The following is a 21,887-nucleotide window of genomic DNA, read 5'->3' on the forward strand; positions in this document are numbered from 1 at the left end:
GGATAGAGAGAAACATCAATCAGCTGCCTCCTGCACACCCCCCACTATGCCCTTGACCAGAATCGAACCTGGGACCTTTCAGTCGGCAGGCCGACGCTCTATCCACTGAGCAAACCAGTTAGGACTCTGTGTTATCTCTTAAATCCACGCCTTCTTTGTCATCCTTTCTGTCACTATGCTTGGTCTAGCCCCCCGCACCACTCACCTGAATGACTACAACAACCTTCTACTTAATCTCTCTGGCTTCCATCATTTCCTTCCTTTATCCATTCCTCATATTGCAACGAGATCTTTCTAAAATGCAAATGGGATCATATCACTCCCTGTCTTTTTAATCCCTTCAGTAACTTCCCATTGGACTCAGAATGACTTACAAGTCTCGGCATGACCCATAAATCTCAAGATAAGTCTAGCTTTGTGCAGTCACTTTCAAGGATTATCTCCAAGAGAGATGAGTTTTAAAACACATACTTAGATAACCCAGTAAGAAGAATGCTGTGTGAAATTATTAGCTATAGACCAGTTAAAAGTTGGGGGTACAGTTACTCAAAATGACAACAATGGCTTCAGAGTTACTGATGATGTGTTTTTCTTTCCAAGAGAATTAAATACCTAGTGGGGAACAGTTGTTTACTGAGATTCTTTCAGATCATATTAACACCATATCATCTCACAAAAACGCATACAAGCATGTTCATAGGAGCCCTAACCAGTTTAGCTCAGTGGATAGAGCATTGCCCTGAGGACTGGAGGGTCCCGGGTTCGATTCTGGTCAAGGGCACATGCCCAGGTTGTGGGCTCCATCCCCAGTAGAGGGGTGTGCAGGAGGCAGCCAATCAAGGATTCTCTCTCATCACTGATGTTTCTATCTCTCTCTCCCTCTCCCTTCCTCTCTGGAATCAATAAAAATATTTTTTAAAAAAAGAAAAGAATGTTCATAGGAGAATTATTATTACTACTACTAGAGGCCCGGTGCACGAATTTGTGCATGGGTGGGGTCTGTCCGCCCTGATCAGGGCTGATTGGGTTGGGCCGGCCAGCAGGAGGGGCCCTGGGCGGTTGGTGGGCTAGCCCCGCCTTCTGGTCAAACTCTGGTGGAACTCCCGGGAGAGGGGACAATTTGCATATTATCCTTTTATTATATAAGATTATTATTTTAAAATATAGAACGCTTCATGAATTTGCATGTCATCCTTGCGCAGGGGCCATGCTAATCTTCTCTATATCGTTCCAATTTTAGTATATGTGCTGCTGAAGCAAGCACAGGAGAATTATTTGTAATAGCCAAAAGGTGGAAACAACCCAATTGTCCATCAACTGCTGAAAGGATAAACAAAATTTGGTATTATCCATACAACGTAGTATTATTCAGCCACAAAAAGTAATGGGAGTACTGATACAAACTACAATATGGATGAACCTTGAAAACATTATGCTAAGTGAAGAAGCTAGTCACAGAAGTATATGATTCCATTTATACAAAATGTTCACATTAGGCAAATCCATGGAGACAGCAAATCAGCAGCAAGGGATGAGGGAGGGAGTAACTGGGAGATACAGGGACCCAACTTTATTCTTTTGCAAGTGGTTATCCAGTTGTTCCAGCACCATTTGCTGAAGAGACGATTCTTTCCTCTGGAATGACCTTGGCACCTTTGTTGAAAATCAGTTGACCATAAATACATAGGTTTATTTTGGACTCTCCATTTTATTCCATTGATCTATATGTCTATCCTTATGCCAGTACCACCTGTATTAATTATTTTAGCTTTATAGTAAGTTCTGAAATCAGTGTGAGTCTTCCAACCTTGCTCTTTTTCAATCTTGTTTTGGCTATTCTGGGTCCCCTGTATTTTCCTATGAATTTTAGAATCAGACTGTCAATACTGGGTTTTGATAGAGACTGCTATGAATCTATAGATCAACTTGAGGAAAATTATCATAATAATATAGAATTTTCTGATCCATGAACATAGGATGTCTTTCCATTTATTCAGGTTGTCTTTTTTAAAAAATATGTTTTTATTGATATTTTTAGAGAGAGAGAGAGTAAGGGAGAGGGAGAGAGAAAGAGAAAGACATCGTTCAGTTGTCTCCCACATGCACCCCAACTGGGGTTCGAACCCACAACCTGGCTGATGTGCCCTGACCAGGAATCAACTGGAGACCTTTCTGTGCACAGGATGATGCTCAACCCACTGAGCAACACTGGTCAGGGCTAGTTAGGTCTTCTTTAATTTCTCTTAATGTTTTATAGTTTTCAGAGTATAAATTACACTTTTGTTAAATTTATTCTAAGCATTTAATTTTGTTTGAAGCTACTGCAAATGGAAATTTTTTTCTTAATTTCATTTTCAGATCCAGCATCTTTTTTTTTTTTTTTTTTGGTATCGCAAAGGTGAAGATTTATTGAAGAACAAGTACAGACTCCCACATGGGGAGAGGGAAAGAGTCCCAAGAATGGACTCCCATGTGGGGAGGGGGAAAGGGTCCCACTGAGTTCCTTTTCCCTATCCTATATAATAAAAGGGTAATATGCAAATTGACCCTAACAGCAGAAAGACTGGGAATGACTGGTCATTATGACACACACTGACCACCAGGGGGCAGACGCTCAATGCAGGAGCTGTCCCTTGGTGGTCAGTGCGCTCCCACAGGGGGACCTCTGCTCAGCCACAAGCCAGGCTGATGGCTGCCAGCACAGCGGTGGTGGCGGGAGCCTCTCCCGCCTCCTCAGCAGCACTAAGGATGTCCGACTGCAGCTTAGGTCTGCTCCCTGCTGGTAAGTGGACATCCCCCAAGGGCTAACGGGCTGCCCGAGGGATGTCTGACTGCCAGCTTGGGCCCAATCCCCCCAGGAAGCGGGCCTAAGCCAGCAGGTGGACATCCTCCGAGGGGTCCCAAAGTGCAAGAAGGCATAGGCCAGGCTGAGGGACCCCCCCGAGTGCACAAATTTTTGTGCACCGGGCCTCTAGTAGCTTATAAAGGCTGCAGATCCTGGTGTCCTGATATACCCTCTGATTGGTCACTATTTCCTTAGACTGGTTACTATAGTAACTCCTGGGCTCAAAGGTCGAACCTCACATGGGACATGTGAGGCTCTACCCCCCTCCTTCCTTATTGTTTTCCTGTTCCCTTTGGGCTTTCTTCTTCTCCTTCTGGATGAAGGGCTTCCTTTTCTTTATTTTGTAAAGATAGACCTTTTGCTGTTCCCAGCTCCCTCATTCTATGGAAATGTACCTGTTGCAGCTTTTCAGCTTCCCTAGTCTATGGAAATATACCTTCTGCTGCTCTGAAGCCCCGTGCTTCCTCCATGGGCCCCTTAATTTCCAAAATTTCTTAAAACCTGTCTTTTTCACCCCTAAAAATTCCTGTTTCAGTCCCCCCTCTGATTAGGAAACCCCAACTGCTATTGGAGACAATGGACGCCAATCTGTCTGTCTGCTTCCTGCTGGCAAAGGGGTAGTCCTTTGGGGGCGGCAGTCAGGGTCCCATTGGAAGTGGGCTACTAAGGGTCCATGGACGATGGTTGTAGCAGCCTTCAGCCTTCGTCTGTGGCTTCATGCGGAGGATCAGTTGTAGCTTTAGGGCTTCAGAGTATGTTACTTATTTGGTACTTACTGACTCTTCAGGATCCCTTCGAAAGAGAAGTTTCAGGTCCTTTAGAGGCTCATATGAATAGAAATCTGGTGATCTAGTTAATGGCAATGCAGCTTTGTTCTTCTCCTATGCTGGCATTCAAGGCTCACTCGAGACAGACAGATTTAGGAGTCGATGCCACTGACCATTTGACGTGAAGAGGGTAGACTGACTTATGGAGAAATCCCCGGTTGACACACCAATTGAAATGGAATTTTTGGGGGAGAGAACCAAGATGGTGGCATAGGTTAACGCCGGAGCTTGCTGCCTCGAACAACCACTTCAAAAATACAACTAAAAGATGAAACGGACATCATCCAGAACCACAGGAAGGCTGGCTGAGTGGAAGTTCTACAACTAGGAGGAAAGAGGAAACCATACGAGACTCAGAGGAGGCGCAGTGCTGAAGTGAAATACTAAGGAGCCCTTGGACAGACATGATGCATCTGTGGGAGGTCACAGGAAACGCCCAGTGTTCCACCAAAACAAAGAGCACATGCAAATGGCAGGTGGCCCAAGAGTGGAGAAAAGGAAAATATTTGCCAAGGTGCATCCAAGGTCATTTTCCAAAAAAGAGAGGAAGCGAGAGGGAGAGAGAGATAGAAACATCAATGATGAGAGAGAATCATCGATCAAGCCGCCAACCCAGGCATGTGCCCTTGACTGGAATTGAACCTGAGACTCTTTAGTCCACAAGCCGACACTCTATCTACAGAGCCAAACTGGGCTAGGGCTAAAATTAGTAAGTTTTATGAGCAAATGTATTGGTTACTTTGCTAGATTGATCATATATATTAAATCTCTTGGAAAAAAACTGATATAAAAAAAAAAAAAGAAATGGAATTTTTGGACTGGAACCCGGATTCTTTGTCCACCGGAATCGAAGAATGAATCCACAGACAGAAAGTGGTATAACAAAGGTGGAGATTTCTCGAACAACAAGTACAGACTTCCACATGGGGAGAGGGAAAGAGTCCTACAGAATGGACTCCCATGTGGGGAGGGGGAAAAGGGTCCCCCCAGCATCTCTTTTACTTTCAAGGTAGATACGAGTGTACTGTGCAAAGTACATGTCTATGTTAGGGGTTGTTTCACCAGTATAGCCTAGTACAGCATCCTATACAGTGGGGCCTTGACTTACGAGTGTCCAGATTAACGAGTTTTTTGAGATACCAGCTGTCTCTCGGCCGATTTTTTGCATTGAGTTGATAGAGTAATTTGAGTTAACGAGCTCCTTAACTAGCTCCTTCTCCGGAACAAATCAAACTCATAAGTCAAGGCCCCACTGTACTACTAGATCCTACATGAAAGACACCTGTGCCTGTGTGAAATACTGAAAGAAGCATGACTTGGGCTGCCTCTAACTCCAGACCCCTCTCAGCTTCCTGCTTCCTGTGGTCTCTACTGTCTAGGGCTGTGCAGCTTGGCTTGCTCCCTGAACTACACCATTGGGTTTTATCTTAACCATCTTTCTTTCTGTCTGATGGTGAATGTCTGTGGCCTCAGCCCCTCCTCCTTCCTCTTTGCTGATCATTTTCCTGCCCTTACAGCCTCCCTTCTAATTAGAAAGACAGGTTAGTCACATAGAATCTTCTAAAATTTTCATGTCCTGACTCCCTCGAGCAATTTTGGTCACTTTCTGCATTTACAGGCTCTTTTTGGTTACTTACAGGTCATGGATATCCTGAGAACTTGAGTGTCAAATTTGTTGTACTAGATAAGTGAGATTCTGCTTAATTTCTATGGGTCATTAATTACCAGCTAAAAGGGCCAGGGGAATGAGACACAGCCACCATAAGCAAGGATATCCATGGCCCCTCTATAAATTCATGTCCAGGGCACACTTCCTCCTCTCTAGCACTGCATTCCTTCATGCTCTAGTTATGTTTGGGTTTACGTTTGCATCTGTGGCTTAAAACAACAAAGTGGATTAAAATAAATTTTAATAACCTCTGTTTTACTGACACCGACTCAAAGGGCAGCTTTATCAACATCCATAAAGGGGCATTAGCTGGACTGAGGAAGCCAGGTGGCATGAAGCTGGGCAGGCTGGATGACTAGGTATTTCCTGCTCAAGCAGGCAGTGCTGGTTTTCCTCATTTATTTCAGTGACTATCCTTTCTCACCCCTAACATTTCCCTTCTACTTGCCCCTAATATCCTTGCATATACCTTTTATGTGCCTATAAAGATCTCTATAAGCCCAGGCCTACTTTCCATGCCGGTCAAGAATGAACGGTGGAGCCCAGCTGCTGTGGGTCAGTGGTGGTGGTTCCATTCCTGGTCAGGGCACATGTGGGCTTGATCCCCAGTGGGAGGCGTGCAGAAGGCAGTTGATCAAGGATGCTCTGTCATCATTGATGTTTCTAGCTCTCTCTCTCCCTTCCTCTCTGAAATCAATATATAATAAAATAAAAGAATAAACGGTGGAAAGTGCCTTGACAGGACTGGCTATACATACTTTGACAAGGCTATAGGTTATGGGGAAGGCAGCACAGAGATTAGAGGCATAGAATCTGCAGCTAACCTTGCCTGGGTTCAAGACCGGTAACCCCAGGTAAATTTCTTAATCATTCTGTGCCTCTGTTTTCTCATCTGTAAAATGGGAATAATTGTATCTACCTCTTAGGGGAGTTAGGATTAAATGATTAATATTTGTAAAGCATTTATAACAGGACCTGACCCATAGTAAATCACTACATAAGTCTCTTATTATTTTTTAAATATGTTTTTATTTACTTTAGAGAGAGGAAGAGGGATAGAGAGATAGAAACATCGATGAGAGAGAAACATCAACTGGCTGCCTCCTGCACGCCCCCTACTGAGGACTGAGCCCGCAACCCAGGCATGTGCCCTGACCGGGAATCGAACCAGTGACCTCTTGGTTCATGGGCCGATGTTCAACCACTGAGAACACTGGCTGGGCTACATAAATCTTTTTAAAAAAGATATATGTATGACTGACTTAAATATCTCCCCTTCAAAAGCTGAGTAGGAATATGAAGATAATATTCTGAGCTAATGTGCAGTGAGTGCAATAGGCCAGGCAGTGTTCAGTGTAATATATAGTACATCTCTAAGTCCATGCAACCCTTTCTTACAGATGGAGAAAACAGCTCAGAGAGGCTAGGTAACTTTTCCAGGGTTCCACAGCTGGCTGTGTGGACAAAAAGAGGCTCTACAGAAAGCAACCTCTCAGGATGATCTGATCATAGATTCCTAGCCAGGCAGGTCATGGTGGGTACTCATGCCCCACGCATAAAGCTTCTTTTGTAAAAGGCGTATTTTTACCTTAAGCAAGACTTGTCCATTGTTTCTGTGCATCTAGGTTAATACACCTTTGAAATTCCTGTCTTTCCAAGTAACCACCCTCACGGGAGCACATAATTGAGTTACCTATCCTCTATTCCAATCCCTGCCTTGTTTTTTACTACTTTCATGTAATCTTCCTTACCTTCCCTCCTTGATTACAAATGCATAAGAGAAGCTACAAACTACTATTCTCTGAAAGCAATTTTTCTCAGTCTGTTGAACTCTTGCTTTCAGGCATATCCTGTTTGGCTCAAGTAAAATGTTATTAAAATTCTCTACAGGTTTGGACGTTCTTACATTGATAGCTGTGTGTGCCAGACCTGCCACAACCAGCTGTAAAACCCTGGGCAGATTATTTAGCTTCTCTGAACCTCTGTAAAAACAGAGGCTTGTATGTGTGAAACAACTCCTTCATTCTTAGTGATGAGTGTGAGAGGGAAAAGTTCATTCTGTTGTCTGGCTTGGCAACTGCCTGCCTCAGCCCCACCACTCAGACCAACATTGACATGTTCATACAGCATGCCTTTACTGAGGGCCTACCCGAGAGGCTTTGGGAGAGGAAAGATGAAAAGACACAGTCCTAATGTGCAACAAGTCAGAAAGGGAGTAGAAGCCAGAGCTGGTGGCAACAACTGCTATCTAAGGAGTTTAGACTTCGATTGGTGGGTGTGCTCTGGACTCTTGGTCTGCCCAATCTTCCCCACCAAATCCCTCTCTGCCCTGCTCTGTCTCTCAGGAGTCAGAATGCTAATCTCTCAGGTCTACATCACCTGGGCTCCAGGCCTTCTGGTTTCCACCTGATTCAGCCAATGGGAAGCACCAGGAAGAGATCAGGAGCAAGAAGAAAGGTCAAGGTATTTATTCTCTGGCTCTCTCCCTACCAGGATGTGCTTCTGATAGGGGATGTGTTCTTTGACCAAGGTCACAGTATTCCTCTCCCACAGGCATAGCGTTGAGAGATAAGTCCAGTAATTACTCCCTTCCCTCATCATGCCTGGGGTAGTGAGTGACTCTACCAGCTGTAGCCAGTCCCTGCCAGTCCCTGTGGTGCTCCACCAGTTCTCGTAGGTTTCCCTCACAACTCACACCATTGTAAATAATCCCTTCATTAAAGGATTTTCAATTAACCCTTTGAATGTGCTGGCTGTTTCCTGTCTGGACCCTGACTAATACAGTAAGCAATGAGAACCTTTCAATTTCTTAATTTGATGTAGGTGGAATAGAGTTTAGGAGACACTAGACATAGAAAACCAATTAGGATATCAAGTAAAAGATAAGGAAGGTCTGTTGGAGGGAATGAAATGGAGCAGACAGCTATTAGTAAGATTTGAGAAGAGCACAAAATGACACTGAACTGTAGAACTCATGAGCATAGGCACAAAATCCCCCAACAAAATATTAGCAAACTAAATCCAGCAATGTGTTAAAAAGACAATACATCACCCTAGCCGGTTTGGCTCAGTGGATAGAGTGTCGGCCTGTGGACTGAAGGGTGCCAGATTCGATTCCAGTCAAGGGCACATGTCCAGGTTTTGGGCTCAATCCCCAGTAAAGGGCTTGCAGGAGATAGCTGATCAATGATGCTCTCCCATCATTGATGTTTCTCTCTCCCTCTCAAAAAAAAAAAAAGAAAAGACAATACATCATGACCAAGAGGGTTTAATCCCAGGAAAGTAAGGTTGCTTCAACATTTTAAATCAGTGGTTCTCAACTTTCCTAATGCCACGACCCTTTAATACAGTTCCTCATGTTATGGTGAACCCTAACCATAAAATTATTTTCATTGCTACTTCATAACTGTAATTTTGCTACTGTTATGAATCGTAAATATCTGATATGCAGGATGTATTTTCATTGTTACAAATTGAACATAATTAAAGCATAGTGATTAATCACAAAAACAATATGTAATTATATATGTGTTTTCTGATGGTCTTAGACGACTCCTGTGAAAGGGTCGTTCGACCCCCAAAGGGGTCATGACCCACGGGTTGAGAACCACTGTTCTAAATCAATTACTACAATTCATGATATCAATAGTCATTAGGTTAGTTATTAATTAAAAATGCAATTTAAAATTTATTTATTAAAACTACACACCTATTAGAATGTCTGAAATTCAGAAATTAAAAAAAAAAGATTTTTTAGAGGGAGGGAGGGAGAGAGAAACATCAAAGTGAGAGCAAAACACTGAAACATCGATCGCTGCCTCCTGCATGAGTTTGTACTTTCCCCAGGCTTGCTCTTTCCATCCAGGTCTTTGATAAGAGGAGAAATATAAAAGACACATTGAATAGCCATGTTTTCTCTGTCATGTTATCCTTTATTCACCCTCAATACCTCTCAGTATATCTTTAAGAATATTTTTGATTGACAGCAGGTTTTTTCAAGTGTCATTACAGGTTTTTTCAAGTGTCATTACTTGTTCTGGGATTGTGTCTTCCTGATCCTATTAAAAGCATCAAGCTCTCCAGAAGCTTACAGATGGATGGAGCCTGGGTGGTTGTAGCCAAGCTATTTAAAAATGTATCTATAATAGTTTGCTCTGTAACTATACTTTTTTTATATATATATTTTATTGATATTTTACAGAGAGGAAGGGAGAGGAATAGAGAGCTAGAAACATTGATGAGAGAGAAACACCGATCAGCTGCCTCCTGCACGCCCCCCACTGGGGATGTGCCCACAACCAAGGCACATGCCCTTGATTGGAATCGAACCTGGGACCCTTCAGTCCGCAGGCCGTCGCTCTATCCACTGAGCCAAACCGGCCAGGGCTGTAACTATACTTTTTAAAATTACAAATCATCCTTTCTATTTTTCAGTGCCAGGCTTCAAAAAGGGCCATTAGGGATTTCTAGAGACAAAATTATTGCCTTGTAATACTATCCTTTACTCTGCAAGCCACACAAATATAGTCAATTGATTTTCAGGCAAAGCATTAAACCAACTCAATGGGAGGAAAACTCTTTTAAAGAAATGGTGTTGAAATAATTGAATATCCATATGGCAAACTGAGAACTTTGACCCCTCTTCTCACTGCATATATCCTCTTTCGCTTTCCCTCACGCACTCTGCTCCAGCCACAGTGGTTCACTGTTAATGTATCTCAAATGTACCAGGTACATTCCTGTCTCGGGGCCTTTGTACTTGCAGTTCTATTGTACAGATATCCATCCACTTGGCTTACTTGCTCCCCTGCTTCCTTCAGGGTTCAAGTGCTGTCTTACCAGAAGCCGGTTTATTTTCCTACTGTCGCCCCCTCCCACCTCTGCTAGAACGTATGCTCCTGCAGGACATGGAATTTTTTGTCTATTTTTTGTTCAGTGCTGTATCCCAAGTGCCTAGAACAAGGCCTGATATAGTAGGTGCTTAATATTTGCTGAAAAACTGTAAAATTTCAGAGCTTGTTCCTGCATAGTTAGTTAATCAATAAATCAAGACACATACTGAACTCATCAAAATTGCATATAATTCAGTAGTGTCTTGGAATACATTCACAAATTTAATAGAAATTACTCATGTCACTAACCTAATTAGTTTGAGGCACAATTTGGTTTAATGGCTCAGGAAAGAAAACAAACACCATATGATAACAGAACAGCTCTGCCTGCCACTTGAGATTAGGAAAATGAGCTGCTGCTCTCAGCCTTAAGCTACAATTTGACCTGTCAAGAGGATGCCTTCACTCAGAACTGCCTCTCCAACCACCACATGACAGGACTCATGCTTATCAGTTAGCTCAGTCCCCTTGTAGTTACGTCAAGCCTTGCAGGACGGACCACAATGAACCAGCACTCAGGGGCTATGTTAAGTCAAATGCCAACAGACAACCATGAAGGGAAGACATGTGGTTGTGATTTAAACCTAACCAGTTCTAAGGAAACACTGGCTGTAGAAAAACCTTTCTGACTCCAGAGTCAGTCCATCATTACACCCCAACAATTGTACATTGTAATGCCTTTTTAAAAAAACATGTTTTTATTTACTCCAGAGAGAGGGAAAGAGAGAAACATCCATGCGAGAGCAAAGCATTGATTGGCTGCCTCCTGTACACCCCCTACTGGGGATCAAGCCCACAACCCATGACCAGGAATCACACCGTGACCTCCTGGTTCATGGGTTGACACTCAACCACTGAGGCACACCAGCCAGGCTGTAATGCCTCTTGAATTCATCCACTGCTCTGGTTCCCCAAACAGATACCTGCAATTATCCTGGTCCTAACCTTTTCATTCCCAGCCTTTAAGTGTCCCTAGGATAAATGCCAAATCTCCCCAGTGTGGGTTGGACCCTTCCTCACCTTTCCACCTTAACGCTTTCGCCTTACACTGCACTCTCCATGCTAGCAGCTACCAAATCCAATTCTTCAGTCCTGCTCAGAGGTTTTGGTCCAAACTGTTTGCTCTGCCTGGAATAACACGTCTTCTTACTTCCTCAGACTAACTCCTTCTCAGGAGATCTGTTAGAGAGGCTGTGCCTACACTGGGTTAAGTGATTCTGCTCACAGTTACCAAGCATCCTGGGCTCTGGCTTTCACAGTGCCCCTCATACTTCGTTGATCACCTATTTAGTTTCTGTCATGATGGCAGGACCTTGCCTATCCCAGGAGCCTGTTGGAGAAATAATCAGGACTGCCTTTCACGTGACCTTCAAATCAATCCTGTACCAAGAATTAATTAGGAAGGTGTGTCTAACTGTCCTCCAGCCCTCCTTTTAGCTCTCCAATATCTAGAATTGAGCCCATGTGGCAGATAGGCCACCAATGCCTGGATAGCAGAGCTGGACCCAAAGAGGACAGCCAACCACACCTCATCAACAGAGCCTGAGCAGGAGCTGGGGAAAGTATGCAGCTTAAGTTTTAAACTACATGCCCATAGCAGGGCAACTACCAGCAGTCCAGTTACAGTTGCCCACTAACCAACTTGTTTTTAGTCTGAAACAATAACATGAGGCTATTTTCAGACAGATGTGTTTCTTTACCTGCATTTATGTTCCCATTGAAAAAGAAAAGCCAAACTAAAGAAACAGGTATTGAGTTTACAAACTAATTATGATAAATGCTTTGGTCCCTTCTCTATGGAGGTTTAGTTTTCCTATGACTTGTTTAAGTGCCTCTACTGACTCAATGACATGGTCACAGACTGCTGCCTTCTCATGGACAGAAAACACATAAACAGGACGAAGGAAAGAAATGCTATTCCTTCAGCTCCACAAGCTGACATAGGGGACAAAACTGTTAGGCAGCCACCAGGAAATCAGAGAGCATACCTGGCCCTGGCCAAAGATACCTCCTCCTTCTACCCTCCCCCGCCTTCATCCACACACAGTGTCCCAGGAAAGACTCTAATGAAAGGCCTAACGACCTGTCCAATGAGGCGTAACTACCCAATGTACAATAGGGTCAGCTAAATCAAGTCATAAAGGAGAAGTAAACTTAACACCAACAGAGGTAGCTGGATCTCTATTAGGTCTAAAAGTTAACTTTAGCTGATGATGACAGTAGGAAAAAGTACTCATCTACCAGCTATAGTAATTCTTTTTTCTTTTTTTTTGAGAGAGAGAAACATCAATTAACTATTCACTGTTCCACTTATTTATGTATTCATTGGTTGATTCTTGTATGTGCCCTGACCAGGAATCGAACCAGCAACCTTAGCGTATCAGGATGACGCTCTAGTCAACTGAACTACCTGGCCAGGGGCTTACATATTAATTCTTTATTGTTTGAAAATCTGACAATAACCAGAAGATTATTTTTTCTGAGATTGCTTTAAGAATGAGTTTCAGATTTACATTAACCTGAAAATTCCATCCTCAGCTCTACTCTCTCCCAGGGCAATTTAATCTAATCCTTCAACTTCACCGTGACCTCCCTGCGAAGATAAAGATTCTTAACTTCCCATTTCCAGCCTTGACAACTTGCTCTGACTCTGAGCCTATACTTTTAAGTGTCTACTGGAAATTCCACTCAAGTGACTTACCAACTTCTCCCAACCCAAATCTTTCCTGTTGATGAGAGAGAAACACCGATCAGCTGCCTCCTGCACATCTCCTACTGGGGATGTGCCCGCAACCCAGGTACATGCCCTTGACCGGAATCGAACCTGGGACCTTTCAGTCCGCAGGCCAACGCTCTATCCACTGAGCCAAACCGGTTTCGGCTGAGCCTATACTTTTAAGTGTCTACTGGAAATTCCACCCAAGTGACTTACCAACTTCTCCCAACCCAAATCTTTCCTGTCAAACATGAACCTCCTCCTGTGCTCCCCACCCCTTTTAATGACACAATATCCAGTCACCAGAGCCCTTTCCTCATTCATTCTCCAATATTTTTAAAATGTTTTATTTATAGATTTTTTTTTTTAAGAGGAAGGGAGAGGGAGAGGGAGAGAGAGAAAGAAACATCAATGATGAGAGAGAATCACTGATCGAATGCCTCCTGCACGCTCCACACTGGGGATCAAGCCCACAACCAGGGCACATGGCCTGACCGGGAATTGAACCGTGACCTCCTGGTTCATAGGTTGACACTCAACCACTGAGCCACGCCAGCTGGCCAGCCCTCCAATATTTTTAAGCACCACAATGAGTTAGGCTTTATGCCAGGAGCTGAGCACATAGCAGTTATCAGACAGGTCAGGTTCCTGGAGGTTCGTTTCCATTTCTTGTTACACTCATAGCTGAATATCAAGGACTGATCTGATGCAGGAACATAATGAGAGTTCAAAGGTCATTCCCTGTGGCAGGTAAGTGGGAAAAAAACCCTCTGCCTTTGCCTTTAAATCACTGAGGTAAAGCACACTTGGCCATGATGCCTGTGAAATAGCCAACCCTAGAGAGAGGTATATTACATACTTTGTTTTTACCTGTGGTCCCAAGAGGATGAGGTTTTAATTATAATAATAAACATTTTTCAATGTGCAAACTTAAGTTTTCTTAGTGTTTTCCACCTCCTATATGGACACAAGTATTCTAGTCCAGTGAAAACTGCTATTTCTATGGCAGCAAGAGACACTTGAGAGAGTCACCTATCTGCCTACCTTCTTGATTTCGAGTATTGGACATTCTTAGGGCACCTCAGAGCATAGCAACCTTGACCAGCTTTCTCTAACTCTGTGTTACATGGCCTCTGGTCACCAGGAAGGTTAAGTAGTTCTCCATTGACTTGAATGCCCAGTGTCTTAACAAATATCTCCTACTTGTATGCAGAAAACTGCTTACCAACTTTTTATTTTCAACTATAATGTAACAATCTTCTGTTAAAAGTGAGATGTAAAATAAGCTAAGCTCAGGACAGTCTGCCACAGGAGCCCTTTCTTTCTTTTAGGTTAATGTGTAATGAAGAAGGCTGGTTATAAAATACAGGATGTATATAACTACCTGAAAATAAACATTCATTTCAGTATTTTAGAATTTTCTAATTATTGTTTAAATGATGCACAATGTCTTATCTCACTATTGAGACTCTAAGCTCTTTCAGAACCAAGATTGGGCTGTTATATGATATTAAGGAGAAAACAGGTCCCTGAAACGTAACACTTCAAGGTATTTTAGTAACATTCCTATAATGACTTAGAAATTACTAAAAGGCACTTAAATGTCCTTTGTGCAACATTAATTTAGTATGCCAGCAATATTAAAAACTGACATAAGGCCCTGGCCAGCGTGGCTCAGTGGTTTAGAGTGTTGGCCTGCAGACCAAAGAGTTAAGGGTTCGATTCCCAGTCAAAGGTATGTACCTGGGTTGAGGTTGGATCTGGTGTGTGTGCAGGAGGCAACCAATCGATGTGTCTTTCTCACAATGATGTTTCTCTCTCTCCCCTTTTCCCTCTCCCACCCTTCCAATCTCTCTAAAAAAATCAATGAAAAAAAATATCCTCAGGGTGAGGATTAAGAAACAAACAAACATAAAGAATTGAAGTAAGGAGAAACAAAGACAATACATTTATTTATTTTTTTAAAATATATTTTATTGATTTTTTACAGTGAGGAAGGGAGAGGGATAGAGAGTTAGAAACATCGATGAGAGAGAAACATCAACTAGCTGCCTCCTGCACACTCCCTACTGGGGATGTGCCCACAACCAAGGTACATGCCCTTTACCGGAATCGAACCTGGGACCTTTCAGTCCACAGGCCGACACTCTATCCACTGAGCCAAACTGGTTAGGGCAAAGACAATACATTTAAAAGAATAATCAGGAGCTGGGGAACTTGAATAAGCCCAGGACTGGGGAACTGAAACAGCCATGTACTAGTAAGCACAATGATTTACTTCTGAAAACAACATTAGATAAGAAGTACTATGTTGAATCATTGCTCCAAGATTCAAGCTATGCCTGTCCTCTTAGGCCCTGGCACAAGAATATGAATTCAAAAGGCTGAAAAGTAATAGGAGGTATGGCTGTTCTCTCTACCATCCACATCTCCAGGAAAATCAGAGGATGCCTGACATGACAAACACACCGTCTCACATACCACCCTCAGAGAGTCTCTTCAGAGATGAAAACTATTTCCTAGTGGGAACCGTCATCGGGCTGCAGAAACCACTAATCACATGGAACTTCCTATAATATGCTTTGGGACACTGTTGCTACAAGCACCCAAGAGACCATAAGGGTCAAAACTATCCATCAACAAGCACCAAAGAAATAATAGTTTTAAAAAGCAGCACAAGATCTGTAAGTCACCTTTCAATTATACACATGTAAATTCATTATCTAGGTAACCACATTACTGTTTGGTTCACTGACACCTTAGATAAGAAGAAATGTCAGGGCTGCCCAGACCCTGCCATTGTTATCACCTTCCTCTCTGCTTACAAAATATCTATATATTATAAAAACCCAGTGGTCCTAATGCCGTAAAGACCAAAGACCAGCGCGGGTGGGCAGGGCTGCGCGATTTCGTGCGCTGGGCTTCTAGTATCTATAATAATAAAAGCGTAATATGCTAATTAGACCAGACAGCTGAACAACCTTCTGGACATCCTTCCAGATGAAGCCCGGGCTGTGAGGGCCAAGCCCCTTGCAGGGATTTCGTGCATCAGGCCTCTAGTATGTATATATTTATTGTTGTTTTAATCCTCACCCAAGAACATGCTTAGAGAGAGGAAGGGGAGGAGAGAGAAAAACCGATGGGCCACTCTCCGCACATTCCCCAACTGGGGATCGAACCTGAAACCCAGGCATGTGCCCCAAAGGGGATCTAACCAGTTTTATATTTAACACCTTAAGCGCCCAGCCTGTTTTATCTTCTGGATGAAAAGTATAGTGTCAGACACTGGTGACCGAAATGGGGCTTAACGTGTTAATAAAAATATATATATTTTAAAAAGTATATATATTTATTATAGAAAATTACTGTGTACTTATGCCTTTTTTTAACTTTTTACATTTGTTCAATGTTCTTGCAATCAATAATCAATGTATTCACTTTGTATCCTGAGATTTTTTTTTTTCACTTACTCTTTAGTATTGGTTCTACTGACAACATGAACCAGTTTTCATTTCTCTGGTGTTAGACATTTATATCATTTTCTATTTGTTTTGTGTGTGTATGTTGTTTTTTTGTTTTGTTTTAATATATTTTTATTGATTTCAGAGAGGAAGGGAGAGGGAGAGAGAGAGATAGAAACATCAATGATAAGAGATTCATTGATCAGCTGCCTCCTGCACACCCCGTACTGGGGATTGAGCCCACAACCAGGCATGTGCCCTTGACTGGAATTGAAACCGGGACCCTTCAGTCTGCAGGTCACTAGGGCTGTTTTCTTTTAAATTATACAAATTAGCCCTACCCGGTTTGGCTCAATGGATAGAGCGTCAGCCTGTGCACTGAAGGCTCCCAGGTTCGATTCCGGTCAAGGGCATGTACCTTGGTTGCAGGCACATCCCCAGTGGGGGGTGTGCAGGAGGCAGCTGATCAATGTTTCTCTCTCATTGATGTTTCTAACTCTCTATCCTTCTCCCTTCCTCTCCGTAAAAAATCAATAAAATATATTAAATTATACAAATTAAAAAACTATGGTCCAGAAGTTACATGATTTGCCTAATGTTATCATTCTAAGCCCGGTGCACGAAATTCGTGCACTGGAGGGGTGGGTGTTCCTCAGCCCGGTCTGTGCCCTCTTGCAGTCTGGGATCCCTCTCACAGTCCAGGACCCCTTGCTCCTTACTGCCTACCTGCTCGCTGCTCCTTACCCCTCACCGCTTGGCTCACTGCTACTTAGCGCTGCCGCGGAGGCAGGAGAGGCTCTTGCTACCACCACTGTGCTTGCCAGCCGTGAGTCCAGCTTCTGGATGAGTGGCACTCCCCCTGTGGGAGTGCACTGACCACCAGGAGGCAGCTCCTGCATTGAGCGCCTGCCCCCTGGTGGTCAGTGCGTATCATAGCAACTGGTCGTTCCGCTGTTTGGTTGATTAGCATATTAGCGTTTTATTATATAGGATTGTAAAAGTAAATAATAAAGACTTTGAGGTTATACAGTGATATGGTAAATCTCAAAGCCAAGTAGAAATGCTTCTCATTCTATTTTGGGGTTATCTCCTCTCATGAAAAATTGAGGGCTGACAGTTTGAGAATAACACAGTTATCCCAGGCCAGAAAGGAAGACTGTGCTCAGTACTCAGTTCCCATTCCTCACAGCCTTCATTCTTAATCATTCTGAAGGACGAATAGAAACACAGAAGAAGCTTTTGTAAACCACTTGGAGAGGTGTGGGGGAGAGCGAGCTATCCCCTTAGCATTCCTGGCTATTCTGGGTCCCACAGAGTGCGGCATTTTTGTTATTGGCCACCTAGAGAACTGATAGTACCTAGGACAAAAGCACTACTTGCTACACCCCTTCTAAGAGCAGGAACTAAAGAACAAGTATTTAAGTTAGAGCTTGAGTGTATTTAAGTAATGGAGGAATATTTATCTCTTCCTTCTGAATGTTTAATGCCTATTTTCTAAGTGTTCATTTCCACCATCATGAGGTGGAAATATTTACTCCATTTTCTTTGTCTCAGTTTAAAGAAGGAATACTTTATTGAGCTCATTCCTGACCTAATGGCTAATTCATAAGTGTTAGAGTATAGGGAAGTCTCACTGCTTTCGTGTTTTTCTCAATATTGCTTAAACATCACTGGAAGCAAAAATGACAAAACTTCAAGCTGTTCTACTCTGGTCATATCATGAGAAGGCAGGGTTCTGTGGAAAAGACAAGAATGCTGGGAAAAATATAAGGCAGCAGGAAAAAAGGAAGACCCAATATGAGATGGACTGACTCCATAAAAGAAGCCATAGGCATGAGTCTACAGGAGCTGAGCAAGGCTGTTGAGGACAGAACACTTGTACATCATTCATTCATAGGGTCGCCAGGCGTCAGAGCCAACGCAATGGCATGTAACATACACACTTAAAATGACTTTCTTGAGTATAAGCCTATTTCAAGTATCTTTAATTCCCCACTTTTTAAAACACCCGACACTTAAATTTGCAAGTAATTTGGACTTTTCTCTTGAAGTGTTCTTTTTTTGTTATTTCTCACTAGAGGATATTTTCCATTGATTTTTAGAGAGTGGAAGGGATGGGGGAGGGGAGGGAGAGGAGAGAGGAAGAGAGGGAGAGAGAGGGAGAGAGAAACATCGATGTGAGAGAGCCACATCAACTGGTTGCCTCCTGCATGCATCCCAACCTGGGTAGGGAACCTGCAACCCAGGTACATGTCCTTGACCCGAATTGAACCCGCAACCCTTTGGTTTGAAGGCTGATACTCTAACAACGGAACCACGCTGGCTGGGGCCTCTCTTGAAGTTTTCTAAATATAGGGTGTCCCAAAATTCACGCAAGATTTGCAATTGAATTGAATTGCAAATCTTGTGTGAATTTTGGGACACCCTATACAAAGCTGTTATTCTTATATGTAAGAAAAATAACGTCCCATTACCATACTGTATACACATTTTCAAAAAGAGCAAAATCTACCATTTTTCCTAGATATTTTCCAATTCCAATGGTGGATTTGTTCTAGAATTGGATCTTCTACTATAAATATGCATGAGTTGACAGGCATCAGAAAGGCACTTCCAAGTTCTATTTCAGCAGTCGTCAACCTTTGGGACCTCACGGACCACCAGTGGTCCGTGGACCACCGGTTGGCGACCACTGCTTTATTTGATTCCTAATTTTCTGAACACTGACGTCTATATTTTGACAACTTCTTACATCAGACAGCACTGCCCTGCCATTTAATTTCTCCTCTTACTGTATAACTAGAAAATCAGTTCAGTGAAAGCAAACCCTATTGGCATTACTGGTTTATCTGGTACCTTGGCCTATTAAGTACTGTTGATTACTTTATTACAGGCCAGATTTGATAACTTCCCTCAGCTGCTCCAGAAAGTAGAGTGGATGTTAAGTAATTATCTGTCCAAGGTTTCATTGCCATAGCAAACAAGAAACACCTTGAGAGTGTGTAAGTCCATCTTTCTCCTCTGAAAACAAGTGTCTTTCTGATTGTAGGAGCTCAAAACTATGCACACAAATCCATGAGGCACATTCATTACATTTAAGCAGTATCTTCTCAAACTGGTCATTCAAGCTAGTATTTGCACTTACATTCAAAGCATGCTCCCACAGCCCATCCAGCTCTGCTGATGGTAACTGCTTGCTCCCCATCAATCTTACCTGGATTTTGGCTTACTTGTCTGTCTTCTATCTTGGCTAATGATAAATTAATGAGAATACAATGACTTTCATAATACTTCTCTGACAGGATTTGGTTAACAGTGCCAATTTCCCCCACAGATTACATATCCTTCTGATCATACCCCATTATACCTCTTGAGGTATTTATACAAAATATTTCCACAGATGCAAGAAAAGTCAATAAAATGCATAGCCATGCAATACTGAATAACTATGGTATACACCTGAAACTAATATAATATTGTACATTAACTATATTTTAAATAAAATAAATTTACAGCCGAATATCCATAGTTATGGTCTGGCATTGATTTGTGAACCTAAAGCATTCTTCTTAAAATATGACCTATCAACATTATCACACTTTCAATGTATCTCCACTCTGGGAGCGAGAAAAAAAACAACCAAAACTGCTGCAAAGTTGAATATACACTGAAAATTAGTTTTATCAAGCTAGCAATAAATTGACTTTGATGATTAGAATCAGCGACCATCTTTTAAAAACGGCACACTTCTTCCCCCCATATTACAAACCTTTAAGTTTCTTTGGGGGGGAGGGGGGATTTTTTTCATGGCTAATCCTACTACTAGTGGGTTCTAGTATTACTTTAGAAATCTTATCTCTGAATTTTCCTAGCGAATAAAAATAATTGATCAGACCCAGATCAATCATTCCATAGGAAAAGTAGTGCAACCAGATGGTAAGAGAAAGTCTCTCACAACTGAATCTTGGTCCAGACAGGTTATCCAAACCCCTAGTCCAAAGGCAGTAACTCTTTCACATTTTCTGTAAAATGCATGGCCTTAAAACTCTGGTTTCCTGATGTAGCTTTTCAGAAGGAAATGAGCTTCCTTATCAGGAATGACTCTGGCTTCCCCAGCTCTTACAGACAGCCATCTTCGCCAGCTCTCTTCAGATCACCCCACAGGTTCGAGGGTGGCTGCTCATTGAACCGCTGTCCCCTTCGGATGGAGGGTCACACACTACGGGCTCTCCTTCTGAGACCCCTGAGCCCAGAGCGCACTAGGGTCCTCTGGGGGGTGGCCGGGCCTGGACCCGGACGCTCACAGGATACCCACTGTCCTGTGTCTTGCCCTCAGCAGGACACTATGGGGACAAAGGACATAAACAGGATGGCCTATAACCTTACGTGGTGTCTCTCCAAGGCAGCTTTGAGCTTTAGCTTTTCTCTTCCCGTCCTGCTCTTCCCATCTGCAGTGGTTTGGGAGGTGAACTTCACAGGACCCTTCACTGAGTCTGATCTCCCCGCCCGCTCTTCCTTCCTCCCATTCCCGTGATGGCGCCTCCTCGCGGGGAATACCTCACCCCACCTGTCTCCGCGGGTCCATCTGCTTCCTCCCCGAGCTTCCAAGGGAGGCCGGGGCCCTCGGGACATGGCCAGTGGGCACTCGGGCTGGCAGAGCTACGCGCACCTCCTGGGGCGTCTCTTCTCCCACCTGCCGCCTACACACTCTTTCTTTCCTTAAAGAAGGACTTACACTTACACACACACACACACACACACACACACGCACGCACACACACCAGGGAAGTCCCATCCCACTCTGAAAGGGGATGGATCGGCCACCTCACGAGCCCTTTGTCTGAGGCGTCCACCCCTCACATCCTCATCCACGCAGCGTCCGTCCTCGCACAGGTAGGTGGGTCCGCCTGCACGGGGCCCGGGGAAGCCTAGGTTTCCACGTCCCATCGAGGGATGGGTTCGAGCCGAGGTCCCTCCGGGAGCCCAAATTTCACAATTTTACGACCAGGTCCAATTTCCGAGGTGGGGAGGGCCAACTCCGGGCCCCCCTCAAACTCCGCGCAACCCCCAAACCCCGCGCCAGTGCTCGCAGCTGGAACGGCCCCTCGCTCCAGCCCCGACCTCGGACGCCGGGCGGCGGAACAGGCCGGCCGACGCCCGCTGGCAGCCGCGCCATGCCCTCCTCCATCCTCACCCGCGGGCCGCCTCTCACCTGGCACGCTGGCATGGCCCGGCCCGCTCCGCACCGGAGACCTTGGGTCCGGATGGTCTCCGCCGACGCCAGCTCCCCGGGAGGGAGGCTGGCAGGGACTCACCGGCCCGGAGTCTAGCGCGCTGCTACCGGGAACGCACCGCCTGGTTTCTAAGGAACCGGGGGCTCTGGAAAGGGAGGGGGTGGGTCAGAGGAGATCTGCGCATGCTCCCTGACGGGGGTGGAACCCCGCGGGGAGGAGCCGAGACCCGGTGCTGCGCATGCT

At 43.9% G+C, this 21,887-nt stretch overlaps 3 protein-coding genes and 1 non-coding gene across 4 annotated transcripts in view; 1 reads left to right on the forward strand and 3 right to left on the reverse strand.

The window, feature by feature from the left end:
- Positions 1 to 21,815, reverse strand: part of GFOD2 (glucose-fructose oxidoreductase domain containing 2) — a 36,476-nt gene extending 14,661 nt beyond the window's left edge. The window contains exon 1 of the mRNA XM_014464962.2: positions 21,623 to 21,815. The gene's annotated coding sequence lies outside the window, so the exon portion shown is untranslated. The remainder of the gene's footprint in view (positions 1 to 21,622) is intronic.
- The window catches only part of PSKH1 (protein serine kinase H1), a 287,836-nt gene that overhangs the window by 119,265 nt on the left and 146,684 nt on the right, over positions 1 to 21,887 (forward strand). The window lies entirely within an intron of this gene.
- The window catches only part of RANBP10 (RAN binding protein 10), an 81,199-nt gene that overhangs the window by 2,193 nt on the left and 57,119 nt on the right, over positions 1 to 21,887 (reverse strand). The gene's annotated exons all lie outside the window — the stretch shown is intronic.
- LOC111828063 lies at positions 1,158 to 1,264 on the reverse strand. The gene has a single exon (XR_002831824.1). It is a non-coding gene; the product is annotated as a U6 spliceosomal RNA (small nuclear RNA).

Source organism: Myotis lucifugus, unplaced genomic scaffold (genome assembly GCF_000147115.1).
Source record: "Myotis lucifugus unplaced genomic scaffold, Myoluc2.0 scaffold_274, whole genome shotgun sequence".
Lineage (NCBI taxonomy): Eukaryota > Metazoa > Chordata > Mammalia > Chiroptera > Vespertilionidae > Myotis > Myotis lucifugus.